An 18,732-nucleotide genomic window follows, 5' to 3' on the forward strand; every position below is an offset into this window, starting at 1 on the left:
ACCACCTATAAAATTAAGTACCATAACTTCCTCTTTTCTCAATGTCTGTTTTCTTAATTCAAGGGCAAAAAGAAATTTTATAAGCAATATGTTTCACCATCCACTTTCAGCCATTTCATTTAAGCTATGAGCTTCTGATTTTTATTCATTAAAGAAAAAGGATATGTCCAGAGGAATACAGCCAAAAAAAAAAATCGGAACTTAATTGTCTATGTTTCCTTTTAAAGCATTGTTTTATCTTTTAAAGTGAAAAGGTGTTTTATATAAGGAATACTCCAGATGTGAGACAAAGAGCAGAGTAAATATCAGGAGAGGAATATACTAATATAGATTTCGCATTTAGGATTGTTTGAAACCCATTCTACAGGCAGAAGGAAAGGCCACTCAGGTACAAGATGCTCCAGCATATTAGGTGTGTACCTTTATAGAATTGGAAGAATATGATGAAGAGTGTGGAATCATTCGGGCAACTTCTCTGTACCCTTAGTTCAAGATTGAGCGTAGAGAAGCAGCTATGTGAGTGGAGAAAACCTGGCCTGCCAATGAGTAAATATTCAATAACTCTTCCCAACTTCACCTTAATCAGGTGCAATGTAGTATTTCATAAAAGTCTCTTTCTACACAGTTTCTGTACAGATAAACTTTCCAAGCAAACAAAAGAAGGAGGAATAGAAGAAGGCAGAAATATGCTCAAAAAATACCACCCTGGATTTCTTTTTAAAAAATGTGTGTGTGTGTGTGTGTGTGTGTATTATATTACAGCCTTCCAGTTTTTAGGAAGAAATCCAGGATGGTATCCCAGGGCTAAGAATATCTATATATATCTATCTGTGTGTGTGTGTGTGTTTTCCTTGGCTTAATATTATGGCACAAAGATTACTCTTGGCTTAATGTACCAGGTCCATATATTATATATAATATATATGTGTATGTATATATATATATGTATATATGTACATATATACATATATGTATATATGTACATATATACATATATGTATATATGTATATATATATACATATATATGTGTGTGTGTGTGTATGTATGTATGTGTGGGTGTATATATATGTGTGTGTGTATATATATGTGTATATATATATGTGTATGTGTGTATATATATATATATATATATATATATATATATATATATATCAGGTCCATGTATATGGACCCAAGATATATTCCCAAGAAAAGATGGGGTATATTCAAAATGTAATAAAGATGACAAAACATATTTTTTAAGAAGACAGCTTACTGAAACTTTTATATTATGTGTTATATATATATGGACCTAGTACTATATATGTATATATATATATATTCTATATTATACTTATTTAGGATCATCCCAATAAAGTCTACAAGGACGAGGTCAGATAAGGAGACATATTATCAGGTTAGGTTACACACACACACACACACACACATACATGCAAAGAAAGTGAGTCAATGCTTTGAGATAACATAAAATAACTCAGCACTATTCAATATTTTATCGTCTCTGCTCTTTCCCCCAGTATTTCAGTCCTTGTGACAGAGTACTTGCTTGGTGGGCAGGGGAAAAAGAGGCAATATCTTATTTCTGCCATCTGGTGATTAAGCTATTAAGAAAATTATTCAATTAATAGATTGAACATTAATTATATGTGAATCTTGCAGATTCATTGGTTAGTTCTGTTTTACCAAGCATGTACAAAACAGGAAAACAAAGAACAATAAAGCATCAAGGTAGCCAGTTAATCACTTTGCTTATCCATTCAGAAACTATTGAGAATTTCAACTGTGGTGTTCAAAACATGGTCCTAGGATCTTTGTGGTTGTAAATGGAAAACACTGATAATGTAAGCAGGATATAATGTGTCACGTGTATGTAGGATCATTCTGTGTGCTCTGTGGTGGATGGGTTGATGAGTACCAATGTGTGTGACAGAGAAAGAATGGATGTAGGAAACTGATTAAGAGGCAGTCATACTTGTGAAAATAAGAAATAACCCTAACTTGTATTAGAATAGCTTTTCTAACATAAACACTATTGACATATTGAGCCAGGTAATTCTTTGCTGTGGGAAGTTATACTGTCCATTGCAGGATGTTTAGTAGCAACCCTGGCCTTCATTAAAGGGCATTACTTGCCAATAACACCCTCTCCACCTGTGACAACCAAACAATGTTTCCAGGTTTTGTTAAATGTTCTCTGAATGGGGGCAAAAACATGTCTTAGGTGACAGCCACTGGATGAAAATAATGACAGTGGGATGGCATTAAAGTGAATGGATTCTGCATGAGATTTGATGATAGAACCGATAGGATTTTCTAATGAATTATATGTAAGAGTAAGGAAAATAAAGAAATTAAATTTAAGACAACTCGGGTTTTTGGCCTGGGCAACTGGACAAAGGAATCTTCTATTTAATAAGAGGAAAAAGTGGGGAAATGGTAGACAAGGTTTAGCACTTACCAAGTTATACTGAAATGATATGTCTGCACTTCTCAATGGACTGAGTTTCCTGAGAGAATTTTTATATAGCATTCTAATGATCAAAACAGCACCTAGTGTCAGCATGACTGCCAGATGTATTACACATGGTAAAAAAAAGAAAGATTATTCAATTTTTAACTTGGGATATTGAGTGATGGTTATGTTTCCTAAGATGGAGCCAACTAGAAGTAAACCATATTTGGGACTACGGATTGATGAGTTCAGTATTACACATGTTGATTTGGAGGTTCCTCTTTTTCATATATTGAAAATGTTTCATATGCAAATAGATGTGTTTGAAGTTCAGAAAAAAAGACGTCAGCTAAGAATAGATCTGAGAGTCATCGGCAATTAAATTCTAATTAAATCTATTTGGATAACTGAGATACCCCTGAGAGAGTATAGAGAAGAGAGTAAAAAAAGTAGTCCTAGAGAATACAGACATTTAAAGGATGCACAAATGTTGTCCTTAGAAGGAAGCTAAGAAGAGACAGAGAAGAATAAATGCATATGTGAATGTGTGCATGCATGCATACACACACACTGTAATGAGATACAGTAGAATAATATTATTATCATGTAAAACATTCATTGAGTACATGTTGTATGTCAAGAGGGCTCCTTATATGCATTACCTCATTAAATCTTTCCTGATAACCCTAAGAGTTGGATAGGTACTATTTTCTCCATTTAACAGGTAAGGACAATGAAATGCAAAAAGGTTAATTAATTTGCCCGAGGTTATCTTAAGTGAAAGCCTGAATTCAAATGGAGTAACTTAGAAGCCTATTCTCTTAACCACGTGCTCTAGACAAGTTAAAAGAAAAGAGTGTCTTGGAGGAGGAAGTGTTGAATAGTGTTTAGTGCTAAGAGTGTAAGTTACATGAGAACTAAAAAGTGCTCACAAGACTTAGCGAAAGGAGCTCTGTAGTGAGACTGCTGTTGGACTTACAGAGGTGCTATATAAACAGAGTGAGCTTGGAGTTCATTCAGGTTAAATGAAAGATGAGGAACTTGAGTTAGTGACTGAGGAAAAGTTCTTCAATAGGCTTTACTGAGAAGGTAAGAGAAGAGAAATGGGGTGGGAGACAGATTCCTCAAGATGGAAGGGAATTAAGCATGTTTACTTGTCAATGAGAAAAGTGTCAGGAAAAAGGTAAGAAGTCGAGGAAAAAAAAGTAAATGAAAGATTCAGAAAGTCCTCCAAGAGTGAATTTAATCTTCTGTTGCCGGAAGTCAGGGACCCCAAATGGAGGGACCGGCTGAAGCCATGGCAGAAGAACATAAATTATGAAGATTTCATGGACATTTATTAGTTCCCCAAATTAATACTTTTATAATTTCTTACGCCTGTCTTTACTGCAATCTCTGAACATAAGTTGTGAAGATTTCATGGACATTTATCACTTCCCCAATCAACACTCTTGTGATTTCCTATGCTTGTCTTTACTTTAATCTCTTAATCCCATTGTCTTCGTAAACTGAGCGTGTATGTCACCTCAGGACCCTGTGATGATTGCATTAACTGCACAAATTGTTTAAACAATATGAAATCTGGGCACCTTGAAAAAAGAACAAGATAACAGCAATGTTCAGGGAACAAGGGAGATAACCATTAGGTATGGCTGCCTGAGAGCTGGGCAGAAAGAGCCATATTTCTCTTCTTTCAAAAGCAAATAGGAGAAATATCACTGAATTCTTTTTCTCAGCAAGGAACATCCCTGAGAAACAGAATGTGTTCCTAGGGGTAGGCCTCTAAAATGGCCACTCTGAGGATGTCTGTCTTTTATGGTTGTCAATAAGGGATGAAATAAGCCCTGGTCTCCTGTAGTGCTCCCAGGTTTATTAGGACGAGGAAATTCCCACCCAATAAATTTTGGTCAGACTGGTTTTCTGCTCTCAAACTCTGTCTCCTGATAAGATGTTATCAATGACAATGCATGCCCCAAACTCATTAGCAATTTTAATTTTGCCCCGGTCCTGTGACCATTTGCCTTGTGATATTTTATTACCTTGTGAAGCATGTGATCTCTGTGACCCACATCCTATTCGTACACTCCCTCCGCTTTTGAAAATCACTAATAAAAACTTGCTGGTTTTGCGGCTTGGGGGGCATCATGGAACCTGCAGACATGTGACGTCTGCCCCGGACACCCAGCTTTACAATTTCTCTCTTTTGTACTCTTTCCCTTTATTTCTCAGACCAGCCAACACTTAGGAAAATAGAAAAGAACTCACGTTGAATCATTGGGGGTGGGTTCCCCCAATAATCTTCAACAGGAGGAACTTTTTCTTATGTTTCTTTGAAAGTGTCAGGTTGATGTTTTTCCTAAACACCACTGCCCTTTTCTAAATCTTTGGTCTTCAGTCTCACCTCCATTTGCCAGACAGAGAGAGACAGAAGGACACATATGTATCCTCTCTCCTACCCACACAAAATCTCTGTTGGAAGATAAAGTATTTCTTTTTTCATCTGGGCACATGGAGGTGGAGATGAATAAACATTTGGGTCTCTAACTCTCTGCTCAACTAAGCATTAAATAATGAGGTGTTGCTACTCTTAAGGGTTGTTATAATCATGGCCTTCACTTCTTTCAGAGGCTCTTAGAAACTTTCAGCTAGTATGTGTTTGCAGTGGGCAAGCAATCCCATTTTTTAGGAAGAACAATAAACAAAGTCATCATTTTCCTGATCATTTTTTCACAAAATATAGTATGAGATAAACTCAGAATGAAATGTGGCATTTATTTAGTAACCAGTGGGATGAGTTTCACCTTTTGTATAATCCTTGAATAGAGGAAGGGGCAACAGTAGCTACACAGTCCATCAAAGATTCATGATAGTTAGATGTCAAACCTGCTTAGGGGAAGCCATGGAACAACATTGCTGTGGGTCACTAGAACAATGCAGTATCTATCTCAAAAGATAAGCTTTTTCTTTATCATAAAGAGATAGATTTATTTTCATAGAGCATAGGAGAATTTAGATCTCAAAGCAATCCATAGCCATAGTAGAGAGACTGAAACTTCCAAGTTTAATAGCTGAAGGTCATAAGCTTCAGTCGTGAAAGAAAATGGCCAGGCGTTTCTTGCTAAGTGCTCAAAGAAATTATAGCCTCAATCCTGCATGAAAATGGTGAAAAGAATCTAGCAAATTCAATAATTTACATTATCTATTGCTTAGGTCACTTGCGGACATCTTATAATAAAGGCACATTAGCTGAACTGAAGAATACTGAGACATGAAAAAGCATTCCAAAGATCAACAAATCCAGGAGCTGGTTTTCTGAAAAAAAATTAATAAAGAGATAGACTCCTAGCTAGAATAAAAAAGAAGAGAGAAGATTCAAATAAACACAATTAGAAATGACAAGGTAGATATTACCACTGACCCACGGAAATACAAACAACTATCAGAGAATATTATGAACACCTCTATGCCCATACTAGAAAATCTATGGCCGGACGCGGTGGCTCACACCTGTAATCCCAGCACTTTGGGAGGCCAAGGTGGGCAGATCATGAGGTCAGGAGATCAAGACCATCCTGGCTAACACAGTGAAACCCCGTCTCTACTAAAAAAAATGCAAAAAAAATTAGCCGGGCACAGTGGCAGGTGCCTGTAGTCCCAGCTGCTCAGGAGACTGAGGCAGGAGAATGGCGTGAACCTGGGAGGCGGAGCTTGCAGTGAGCCGAGATAGCACCGCTGCAGTCTGGCCTGGGCGAAAGGGTGAGACTCCATCTCAAAAAAAAAAAAAAAAAAGAAAATCTATTAGAAATACATAAATTCCTGAACACATACACTCGTGCAAGACTGAGCCAGGAAAAAATTGAAGCCCAAAACAAACCAACAATGAGCTCTGAAATTGAGTCAGTAATAAATAGCTGATACGAGTTCACCAAAATCTCATGTCAAATTGTAATTTCCAGTGCTGGAGGAGGTACCTAGTGGGAGGTGATTGTATCATGGGGGTGGACTTCTCCCTTGCTGTTCTCGTGATAGAGTTCTCATAAGATCTGGTTGTTTGAAAGTGTGCAGTTCCTTTGTGTTCTCTCTCTCTCTCTCTCTCTCTCGGCAGATCCACTGACAGCTTGCACTGTGGATCTAGAAAAGCCACAGGCACTAAACAGCAGCCCATGAAAGCATGCAGAGCCACAGGGGCAGAGCTTCCCAAGGCCTTGGGAGCTGACCACTTCGATCAGTGTGCCCTGGATGCCAGACAAGGATTCAAAGGAGATAATTTTGGGCCTTTCAAATATAATGACTGCCGTGCTGGGCTCCAGACTTGCATGAGGCCTGTAGCTCCTTTGTTTTGGCCAATTTATTCCTTTCGGAATGGGAGGATTTACCTAATCCCTGAACCCTCATTGTATCTTGGAAGTACCTACCTTGGTTTTATTTTATAGGCTCATAGGCAGAAGGTACTTGCATTGTCTCAGATGAGACTTTGGACTTGGAATTTTGAGTTAATGTTGGAATGAGTTAAGACTTTGGGGGACTCTTTGGAAGGCATAATTTTGATTTAAAATGTGAGAAGGACGTGAGACTTGAGAGGGCCCAGGGGAAAAATGATATGTTTTGGTTCCGTGTCCCCATCCAAATCTCATGTCGAATTGTAATTCCCAGTGTTGCAAGAGGGTCTGGTGGGAGATCGTTCTATCATAGGATAGAGTTCACCCAGGCAAAAATCTGTTTGTTTGAAAATGTAGAACCTCTGGCTTCTCTCTCTTCTGCTGGCCATGTGCAGACATGCTTGCTTCCCCTTCACCTGCCACCATGATTGTAAGTTTTCTGAGGCCTCCCCAGAAGCAGAAGCCTATACATTTACAGAATTGTGGGCAAATTAAACCCACAAACTTTTTTAATGTTAGGCATTAACTTTTTAATGTTAGGCATTCTCATAAATGTATCCTGGTTTCACATTATGATTTTAATTGATATTTCCATAATGACTAGTAAAGTTAAACCCAGGAGGCGACGGGGCCGGAAGGGTGGTCCAGGGAAGAGCAGGAGCCGACGGGGCCGGAAGGGTGGTCCAGGGTTTAGCAGGAGACGACGGGGCCAGAAGGGTGGTCCAGGGTTTAGCCGGAGATGATGGGGCCGGAAGGGTGGTCCAGGGTTTAGCAGGTGACGACGGGGCCGGAAGGGTGGTCCAGGGTTTAGCAGGTGACGACGGGGCCGGAAGGGTGGTCCAGGGGTTAGCAGGAGACGACGGGGCCGAAAGGGTGGTCCAGGGGTTAGTCGGAGACGACATGCCGGAAGGGTGGTCCAGGGCTTAGCCGGAGAGGACGGGGCCGGAAGCGTGGTCCAGGGTTTAGCCGGAGATGACGGGGCCGGAAGGGTGGTCCAGGGTTTAGCAGGTGATGACGGGGCCGGAAGAGTGGTCGAGGGGTTAACAGGAGACGACGGGGCCGGAAGGGTGGTCCAGGGAAAAGCAGGAAACGACGGGGCCTGAAGGGTGGTCCAGGGTTTAGCAGGTGACGACGGGGCAGGAAGGGTGGTCGAGGCGTTAGCAGGAGACGACGGGGCCGCAAGGGTGGTCCAGGGGTTAGCAAGAGACGACGGGGCCGGAAGGGTGGTCCAGGGGTTAGCAGGTGACAACGGGGCCGGAATGGTGGTCCACGGGTTAGCAGGAGACGACGGGGCCTGAAGGATGGTCCAGGGTTTAGCAGGTGACGACGGGGCCGGAAGGGTGTTCCATGGGTTAGCAGGAGACGACGGGGCCTGAAGGATGGTCCAGGGTTTAGCAGGTGACGACGGGGTCGGAAGGCTGGTCCAGGGTTTAGCAGGAGACGATGGGGTCGGAAGGGTGGTCCAGGGGTTAGCAGGTGACGACGGGGCCGGAAGGGTGGTCCACAGGTTAGCAGGAGAAGACGGGGCTGGAAGGGTGGTCCAGGGATTAGCAGGTGACGATGTGGCCGGAAGGGTGGTCCAGGGCTTAGCCGGAGATGACGGGGCCTGAAGGGTGGTCCAGGGTTTAGCAGGTGATGACGGGGCCGGAAGGGTGGTCCAGGGTTTAGCAGGTGACGACGGGGCCGGATGGGTGGTCCAGGGGTTAGCAGGAGACGACGGGGCCGGAAGGGTGGTCCAGGGGTTAGCAGGAGACGACGGGGCCGGACGGGTGGTCCAGGGTTTAGCCGGAGATGACGGGGCCGGAAGGGTGGTCCAGGGTCTAGCAGGTGACGACGGGGCTGGAAGGGTGGTCCAGGGTTTAGCAGGTGACGACGGGGCCGGAAGGGTGGTCCAGGGTTTAGCAGGTGACGACGGGGCCGGATGGGTGGTCCAGGGGTTAGCAGGAGACGACGGGGCCGGAAGGGTGGTCCAGGGGTTAGCAGGAGACGACGGGGCCGGAAGGGTGGTCCAAGGTTTAGCAGGAGACGACAGGGCCGGAAGGGTGGTCCAACGGTTAGCAGGAGATGACTTGTCCGGAAGGGTGTTCCAGGGGTTAGCAGGTGACGACGGGGCCGGAAGGGTTTTCCAGGGTTTAGCCGGAGACGACGGGGCCGGAAGGCAGGTCCAGGGTTTAGCCGCAGATGACTGGGCCAGAAGGGTGGTCCAGGGATTAGCAGGTGACGACGGGGCCTTAAGGGTGGTCCAGGGGTTAGCCGGAGACCACTGGGCGAGAACGGTGGTCCAGGGGTTAGCAGGAGACGACGGGGCCGGAAGGGTGGTCCAGGGGTTAGCCGGAGACCACTGGGCGAGAAGGGTCGTCCAGGGGTTAGCAGGAGACGACTCGGCCGGAAGGGTGGTCCAGGGGTTAGCAGGTGACGACGGGGCCGGAAGGGTGGTCCAGGGTTTAGCAGGTGACGACGTGGCCAGAAGGGTGGTCCAGGGCTGAGCCGGAGACGATGGGGCCGGAATGGAGGTCCACGGGTTAGCCGGAGACAACGGGGCCGGAAGCGTGGTCCAGGGCTTAGCCGGAGAGGACGGGGCCGGAAGGGTGGTCCAGGGTTTAGCAGGTGACGACGGGGCCGGAAGGGTGGTCCAGGGCTTAGCCGGAGATGACGGGCCCGGAAGGGTGGTCCAGGGTTTAGCAGGTGACGACGGGGCCGGAAGGGTGGTCTAAGGGGTTGGCAGGAGACAACGGGGCTGGAAGGGTGGTCCAGGGCTTACCCGGAGAAGACGGGCCCGGAAGGGTGGTCCAGGGTTTAGCAGGTGACGACGGGGCCGGAAGGGTGGTCCAGGAGTTAGCAGGAGACGACGGGGCCGGAAGGGTGGTCCAGGGGTTAGCCGGAGACGACGGGGCCGGAAAGGTGTTCCAGGGGTTAGCAGGAGAGGATGGGGCCCAAGGGTGGTCCAGGGGTTAGCAGGAGATGACTTGTCCGGAAGGGTGTTCCACGGGTTAGCAGGTGACGACGGGGCCGGAAGGGTGTTCCAGGGTTCAGCAGGAGACGACGGGGACGCAAGGGTCGTCCAGGGGTTAGCAGGAGACGACGGGGCCTGAAGGGTGGTCCAGGGGTTAGCAGGAGACGACGGGGCAGGAATGGAGGTCCAGGGGTTAGCCGGAGACAACGGGGCCGGAAGCATGGTCCAGGGGTTATCCGGAGATGATGGGGCCGGAAGGGTGGTCCAGGGCTTAGCCGGAGAGGACAGGGCCGGAAGGGTGGTCCAGGGTTTAGCAGGTGACGACGGGGCAGGAAGGGTGGTCCAGGGGTTAGCAGGAGATGACGGGGCCGGAAGGGTGGTCCAGGGGTTAGCAGGTGACGACGGGGTCGGAAGCGTGGTTCGGGGGTTACCAGGAGATGACTTGTCCGGAAGGGTGTTCCAGGGGTTAGCAGGTGACGACGGGGCCGGAAGGGTGTTCCAGGGTTTAGCCGGAGATGACGGGGCCAGAAGGGTGGTCCAGGGTTTAGCAGGTGACGACGTGGCCGGAAGGGTGGTCCAGGGCTTAGCCGCAGATGACGGGGCCGGAAGGGTGGTCCACGGTTTAGCCAGAGAAGACGTGGCCGGAAGGGTGGTCCAGGGTTTTGCAGGTGACGACGGGGCCGGAAGGGTGGTCCAGGGGTTAGCAGGAGATGACTTGGCCGGAAGGGTGGTCCATGGGTTAGCAGGTGACGACGGGGCCGGAAGGGTGTTTCAGGGTTTAGCCAGAGGTGACGGGGCCGGAAGGTTTGTCCAGGGTTTAGCAGGTGACCTCGTCGCCGGAAGGGTGGTCCAGGGCTTAGCCGGAGATGACGGGGCCGGAAGGGTGGTCCAGGGGTTAGCAGCAGACGACGGGCCCGGAAGGGTGGTCCAGGGGTTAGCCGGAGACGACAGGGCCGGAAGGGTGGTCCAGGGGTTAGCAGGAGACGACGGGGCCGGAAGGGTCATCCAGGGGTTAGCAGGAGACGACTCGGCCGGAAGGGTGGTCCAGGGGTTAGCAGGTGACGACGTGGCCGGAAGGGTGGTCCAGGGCTGAGCCGGAGATGACGGGGCCTGAAAGGTGGTTCAGGGTTTAGCAGGAGGCGACGGGGCCGGAAGGGTGGTCCAGGGGTTAGCAGGAGACGACAGGGCCGGAAGGGTGGTCCAGGGTTTAGCAGGTGACGACGGGGCCGGAAGGGTGGTCCACGGGTTAGCAGGTTGCGACGGGGCCGGACGGGTGGTCGAGGGGTTAGCAGGAGACGACGGGGCCGGAAGGGTGGTCCAGGGGTTAGCCGGAGACGACATGGCCGGAAGGGTGGTCCAGGGCTTACCCGGAGAGGACGGGGACGGAAGCGTGGTCCAGGGTTTAGCAGGTGATGACGCGGCCGTGAGGGTGGTCCAGGGGTTACCAGGAGACGACGGGGCCGGAAGGGTGGTCCAGGGTTTAGCAGGTGACGAAGGGGTCGGAAGGGTGGTCCAGGGTTTAGCAGGAGACGATGGGGTCGGAAGGGTGGTCCAGGGGTTAGCAGGTGACGACGGGGCCGGAAGGGTGGTCCACGGGTTAGCAGGAGACGACGGGGCTGGAAAGGTGGTCCAGGGATTAGCAGGTGACGACGGGGCCGGAAGGGTGGTCCAGGGTTTAGCAGGTGATGACGGGGCCGGGAGGGTGGTCCAGGGGATAGCAGGGGACGACGGGGCCGGAAGGGTGGTCCAGGGGTTCGCAGGAGACGACGGGGCCGGAAGGGTGGTACAGGGGTTAGCAGGTGACGACGGGGCCAGAAGCGTGGTCCCGGGGTTAGCCGGAGAGGACGGGGCCGGAAGGGTGGTCCAGGGTTTAGCAGGTGACGACGTGGCCGGAAGGGTGGTCCACGGCTGAGCCGGAGATGACGGGCCAGAAGGGTGGTCCAGGGTTTAGCAGGTGACGACGTGGCCGGAAGGGTGGTCCAGGGCTGAGCCGGAGACGATGGGGCCGGAATGGAGGTCCAGGGTTAGCCGGAGACAACGGGGCCGGAAGCGTGGTCCAGGGGTTAGCCGGAGACGACATGGCCGGAAGCGTGGTCCAGGGGTTAGCCGGAGATGACTTGTCCGAAAGGGTGTTCCACGGGTTAGCAGGTGACGACGGGGCCGGAAGGGTGTTCCAGGGTTCAGCAGGAGACGACGGGGACGGAAGGGTCGTCCAGGGGTTAGCAGGAGACGACGGGGCAGGAATGGAGGTCCAGGGGTTAGCCGGAGACAACGGGGCCGGAAGCATGGTCCAGGGGTTATCCGGAGACGACGGGGCCGGAAGGGTGGTCCAGGGCTTAGCCAGAGATGACGGGGCCGGAAGGGTGGTCCAGGGTTTAGCAGGTGACGACGGGGTAGGAAGGGTCGTCCAGGGCTTAGCAGGAGACGACGGGGCCGGAAGGGTGGTCCAGGGTTTAGCAGGAGACGACGGGGCCTCAAGGGTGGTCCACAGGTTAGCAGGAGATGACGGGGCCTGAAGGGTGGTCCAGGGTGTAGCAGGTGACGACGGGGTCAGAAGTGTGTTCCAGGGGTTAGCAGGATACGACGCGGCCGGAAGGGTGGTCGAGGGGTTAGCAGGAGACGACGGGGCCGGAAGGGAGGTCCAGGGTTTAGCCGCAGATGACTGGGCCGGAAGGGTGTTCCAGGGATTAGCAGGTGACAACGGGGCTGGAAGGGTGGTCCAGGGGTTAGCCGGAGACGACGGGGCCAGAAGGGTGGTCCAGGGGTTAGCCGGAGACGACATGGCCGGAAGGGTGGTCCAGGGCTTAGCCGGAGACGACGGGGCCGGAAGGGTGGTCCAGGGTTTAGCAGCTGACGACGGGTCCGGAAGGGTGGTCCAGGGGTTAGCAGGAGACTACGGGGCCGGAAGTCTCGTCCAGGGGTTAGCAGGAAAAGATGTGGCCGGAAGGGTGGTCCAGGGCTTAGCCAGAGATGACGGGGCCGGAAGGGTGGTCCAGGGTTTACCAGGTGACGACGGGGCCGGAAGGGTGGTCGAGGGGTTAGCAGGAGACGACGGGGCCGGAAGGGTGGTCCAGGGAATAGCAGGAGACGACGGGGCCGGAAGTGTGGTCCAGGGGTTAGCTGGAGACGACAGGGCCGGAAGGGTGATCCAGGGTTTAGCCAGAGATGACGGGGCCGGAAGGCTGTTCCAGGGTTTAGCAGGTGGCGACGGGGCCGGACGGGTGGTCGAGGGGTTAGCAGGAGACGATGGGGCCAGAAGTGTGGTCCAGGGTATAGCAGGAGACGACGGGGCCGGAAGGGTGGTCCAGGGGTTAGCAGGAGATGACTTGTCCGGAAGGGTGTTCCAGGGGTTAGCAGGTGACGACGGGGCCGGAAGCGTGGTCCAGGGGTTACCAGGAGATGACTTGTCCGGAAGGGTGTTCCAGGGGTCAGCAGGTGACGACGGGGCCGGAAGGGTGTTCCAGGGTTTAGCCAGAGATGACGGGGCCGGAAGGGTGGTCCAGGGTTTAGCAGGTGACGACGTGGCCGGAAGGGTGGTCCAGGGCTGAGCCGGAGATGACGGGGCCTGAAGGGTGGTCCAGGGTTTAGCAGGTGACGACGGGGCCGGTAGGCTGGTCAAGGGGTTAGCAGGGACTACGGGGCCGGAAGGCTGGTCCAGGGGTTAGCCGGAGAAGACGTGGCCGGAAGGGTGGTCCAGGGCTTATCCGGAGATGAGGGGGCCGGAAGGGTGGTCCACGGTTTAGCAGGTGACAACGGGGCCGGAAGGGTGGTCGAGGGGTTAGCAGGAGGCGACGGGGCCGGAAGGGTGGTCCAGGGGTTAGCAGGAGACGACAGGGCCGGAAGGGTGGTCCAGGGGTTAGCAGCTGACGTCGGGGTCGGAAGGGTGGCCCAGGGTTTAGCAGGTGACGACGGGGACGGAAGGGTGGTACAGGGATTAGCAGGGGACGACGGGGCCGGAAGGGTGGTTCAGGGGTTAGCAGGAGACTACGGGGCCGGAAGGGTGGTCCAGGGGTTCGCCGGAGAAGACGTGGCCGGAAGGGTGGTCCAGGGCTTAGCCGGAGATGACGGGGCCAGAAGGATGGTCCAGGGTTTAGAAGGTGACGACGGGGCCGGAAGAGTGGTCGAGGGGTTAACAGGAGACGACGGGGCCGGAAGGGTGTTCCAGGGAATAGCAGGAGACGACGGGGCCGGAAGGGTGGTCCAAGGTTTAGCAGGAGACGACAGGGCCGGAAGGGTGGTCCAAGGGTTAGCAGGAGATGACTTGTCCGGAAGGGTGTTCCAGGGGTTAGCAGGTGACGACGGGGCCGGAAGGGTGTTCCAGGGTTTAGCCGGAGACGACGGGGCTGGAAGGGTGGTCCAGGGATTAGCAGGTGACGACGGGGCCGGAAGCGTGGTCCAGGGGTTACCAGGAGATGACTTGTCCGGAAGGGTGTTCCAGGAGTTAGCAGGTGACGACGGGGCCGGAAGCGTGGTCCAGGGGTTACCAGGAGATGACTTGTCCGGAAGGGTGTTCCAGGGGTCAGCAGGTGACGACGGGGCCGGAAGGGTGTTCCAGGGTTTAGCCAGAGATGACGGGGCCGGAAGGGTGGTCCAGGGTTTAGCAGGTGACGACGGGGCCGGAAGGGTGGTCCAGGGCTGAGCCGGACATGACGGGGCCTGAAGGGTGGTCCAGGGTTTAGCAGGTGACGACGGGGCCGGAAGGCTAGTCAAGGGATTAGCAGGAGACTACGGGGCCGGAAGGCTGGTCCAGGGGTTAGCCAGAGAAGACGTGGCCGGAAGGGTGGTCCAGGGCTTATCCGGAGATGAGGGGGCCGGAAGCGTGGTCCAGGGTTTAGCCGGAGACGACGGGGCCGGAAGGGTGGTCCAGGGTTTAGCAGGTGACGACGGGTCCGGAAGGGTGGTCCAGGGGTTAGCAGGAGGCTACGGGGCCGGAAGTGTCGTCCAGGGGTTAGCCGGAAAGGACGTGGCCGGAAGGGTGGTCCAGGGCTTAGCCGGAGATGATGGGGCCGGAAGGGTGGTCCAGGGTTTAGCAGGTGACGACGGGGCCGGAAGGGTGGTCGAGGGGTTAGCAGGAGACGACGGGGCCGGAATGGTGGTCCAGGGAATAGCAGGAGACGACGGGGCCGGAAGTGTGGTCCAGGGGTTAGCTGGAGACGACAGGGCCGGAAGGGTGGTCCAGGGTTTAGCCGGAGATGACGGGGCCGGAAGGCTGTTCCAGGGTTTAGCAGGTGGCGACGGGGCCGGACGGGTGGTCGAGGGGTTAGCAGGAGACGATGGGGCCAGAAGTGTGGTCCAGGGTATAGCAGGAGACGACGGGTCCGGAAGGGTGGTCCAGGGGTTAGCAGGAGATGACTTGTCCGGAAGGGTGTTCCAGGGGTTAGCAGGTGACGACGGGGCCGGAAGGGTGTTCCAGGGTTTAGCCAGAGATGACGGGGCCGGAAGGGTGGTCCAGGGTTTAGCAGGTGACGACGTGGCCGGAAGGGTGGTCCAGGGCTGAGCCGGAGATGACGGGGCCTGAAGGGTGGTCCAGGGTTTAGCAGGTGACGATGGGGCCGGAAGGCTGGTCAAGGGGTTAGCAGGAGACTACGGGGCCGGAAGGCTGGTCCAGGGGTTAGCCGGAGAAGACGTGGCCGGAAGGGTGGTCCAGGGCTTATCCGGAGATGAGGGGGCCGGAAGGGTGGTCCACGGTTTAGCAGGTGACAACGGGGCCGGAAGGGTGGTCGAGGGGTTAGCAGGAGGCGACGGGGCCGGAAGGGTGGTCCAGGGGTTAGCAGGAGACGACAGGGCCGGAAGGGTGGTCCAGGGGTTAGCAGCTGACGTCGGGGTTGGAAGGGTGGTCCAGGGTTTAGAAGGTGACGACGGGGACGGAAGGGTTGTCCAGGGTTTAGCAGGTGACGACGGGGCCACAAGGGTGTTCCACGGGTTAGCAGGAGACGACGGGGCCTGAAGGATGGTCCAGGGTTTAGCAGGAGACGATGGGGTCGGAAGGGTGGTCCAGGGGTTAGCAGGTGACGACGGGGCCGGAAGGGTGTTCCAGGGTTTAGCCGGAGATGACGCGGCCGGAAGGGTGGTCCAGGGTTTAGCAGGTGACGACGTGGCCGGAAGGGTGGTCCAGGGCTTAGCCAGAGATGACGGGGCCTGAAGGGTGGTCCAGGGTTTAGCAGGTGACGACGGGGCCGGAAGGGTGGTCCAGGGGTTAGCAGGAGATGACGGGGCCGGAAGGGTGGTCCAGGGCTTAGCCAGAGATGACGGGGCCTGAAGGGTGGTCCAGGGTTTAGCAGGTGACGACGGGGCCGGAAGGGTGGTCCTGGGGTTAGCAGGAGATGACGGGGCCGGAAGGGTGGTCCAGGGGTTAGCCGGAGACGACATGGCTGGAAGGGTGGTCCAGGGCTTAGCCGGAAAGGACGGGGCCGGAAGCGTGGTCCATGGTTTAGCCGGAGATGACGGGGCCGGAAGGGTGGTCCAGGGTTTAGCAGGTTGCGACGGGGCCAGACGGGTGGTTGAGGGGTTAGCAGGAGACGACGGGGCCGGAAGGGTGGTCCAGGGGTTAGTCGGAGACAACATGGCCGGAAGGGTGGTCCAGGGTTTAGCCGGAGAGGACGGGGCCGGAAGGGTGGTGCAGGGTTTAGCAGGTGACGACGGGGCCGGAAGGGTGGTCCAGGGGTTAGAAGGAGACGACGGTGCTGGAAGTGTGTTCCAGGGGTTAGCAGGAGACGACGGGGCCGGAAGGGTGGTCCACGGGTTAGCAGGAGACGACGGGGCCTGAAGGGTGGTCCAGGGTTTAGCAGGTGACGACGGGGTCAGAAGTGTGTTCCAGGGGTTAGGAGGAGACGACGCGGCCGGAAGGGTGTTCCAGGGGTTAGCAGGAGACGACGGGGCCGGAAGGGAGGTCCAGGGTTTAGCCGCAGATGACTGGGACGGAAGGGTGGTCCAGGGATTAGCAGGTGACGACGGGGCCGGAAGGGTGGTCCAGGGCTGAGCCGGAGATGACGGAGCCTGAAGGGTGGTCCAGGGGTTGGCAGGAGACTACGGGGCCAGAAGGCTGGTCCAGGGGTTAGCCGGAGATGACTTGGCCGGAAGGGTGGTCTAGGGTTTAGCAGGTGACGACGGGGCCGGAAGGGTGGTCGAGGGGTTAGAAGGAGACGACGGGTCTGGAAGGGTGTTCCAGGGGTTAGCAGGAGACGACGGGGCCGGAAGGGTGGTCCACAGGTTAGCAGGAGATGACGGGGCCTGAAGGGTGGTCCAGGGTGTAGCAGGTGACGACGGGGTCAGAAGTGTGTTCCAGGGGTTAGCAGGATACGACGCGGCCGGAAGGGTTTTCGAGGGGTTAGCAGGAGACGACGGGGCCGGAATGGAGGTCCAGGGTTTAGCCGCAGATGACTGGGCCGGAAGGGTGGTCCAGGGATTAGCAGGTGATGACGGGGCTGGAAGGGTGGTCCAGGGGTTAGCCGGAGACGACGGGGCCAGAAGGGTGTTCCAGGGGTTAGCCGGAGACGACATGGCCGGAAGGGTGGTCCAGGGCTTAGCCGGAGACGACGGGGCCGGAAGGGTGGTCCAGGGTTTAGCAGGTGACGACGGGTCCGGAAGGGTGGTCCAGGGGTTAGCAGGAGACTAGGGGGACGGAAGGGTGGTCCAGGGGTTAGCAGGAGACGACGGGGCCGGAAGGGTGGTCCAGGGGTTAGCAGGAGTCGACGGGGCCGGAAGGGTGATCCAGGGGTTAGCAGGAGACGACGGGGCCGGAAGCGTGCTCCAGGGTTTAGCAGGTGACGGCGGGGCCGTAAGGGTGGTCCAGGGGTTAGCAGGGGACGACGGGGCCGGAAGGGTGGTCCAGGGGTTAGCAGGAGACGACGGGGCCGGAAGGCTGGTCCAGGGGTTAGCAGGAGATGACTTGGCCGGAAGGGTGGTCCAGGGGTTAGCAGGTGACGACGTGGCCGGAAGGGTGGTCCAGGGCTGAGCCGGAGATGACGGGGCCTGAAAGGTGGTTCAGGGTTTAGCAGGAGGCGACGGGGCCGGAAGAGTGGTCCAGGGATTACCAGGAGACGACAGGGCCGGAAGGGTGTTCCAGGGTTTAGCAGGTGACGACGGGGCCGGAAGGGTGGTCCACGGTTCAGCAGGTGACGACGGGGCCGGAAGGGTGGTCCAGGGTTTAGCCGGAGATGACGGGGCCGGAAGGGTGGTCCAGGGTTTAGCAGGTGATGACGGGGCTGGAAGGGTGGTCCAGGGGTTAGCAGGAGACGACGGAGCTGGAACGGTGGTCCAGGGGTTAGCCGGAGATGACATGGCCGGAAGGGTGGTCCAGGGCTTAGCTGGAGAGGATGGGGCCGGAAGCGTGGTCCAGAGTTTAGCCGGAGATGACGGGGCCGGACGGGTGGTCGAGGGGTTAGCAGGAGACGACGGGGCCAAAAGGGTGGTCCAGGGGTTAGCCGGAGACGACATGGCCGGAAGGGTGGTCCAGGGTTTAGCCGGAGAGGACGGGGCCGGAAGGGTGGTCCAGGGTTTAGCAGGTGACGAAGGGGTCGGAAGGGTGGTCCGGGGTTTAGCAGGAGACGATGGGGTCGGAAGGGTGGTCGAGGGGTTAGCAGGTGACGACGGGGCCGGAAGGGTGGTCCACGGGTTAGCAGGAGACGACGGGGCTGGAAAGGTGGTCCAGGGCTTAGCTGGAGAGGACGGGGCCGGAAGCGTGGTCCAGGGTTTAGCCAGAGATGACGGGGTCGGAAGGGTGGTCCAGGGTTTAGCAGGAGACGATGGGGTCGGAAGGGTGGTCCAGGGTTTAGCCGGAGAGGACGGGGCCGGAAGGGTGGTCCAGGGTTTAGGAGGTGACGACGTGGCCGGAAGGGTGGTCCAGGTCTGAGCCGGAGACGATGGGGCCGGAAGGGTGGTCCAGGGCTTAGCAGGTGACGACGGGGCCGGAAGGGTGGTCCACGGGTTAGCCAGAGACGACGGGGCC

General features: G+C 54.5%; 1 protein-coding gene across 1 annotated transcript in view; it reads left to right on the plus strand.

The window, feature by feature from the left end:
- Positions 1-18,732, plus strand: part of LOC129395207 (polysialoglycoprotein-like) — a 62,028-nt gene that overhangs the window by 23,116 nt on the left and 20,180 nt on the right. The window lies entirely within an intron of this gene.

Source organism: Pan paniscus, chromosome X (genome assembly GCF_029289425.2).
Source record: "Pan paniscus chromosome X, NHGRI_mPanPan1-v2.0_pri, whole genome shotgun sequence".
NCBI classification, from domain to species: Eukaryota; Metazoa; Chordata; class Mammalia; order Primates; family Hominidae; genus Pan; species Pan paniscus.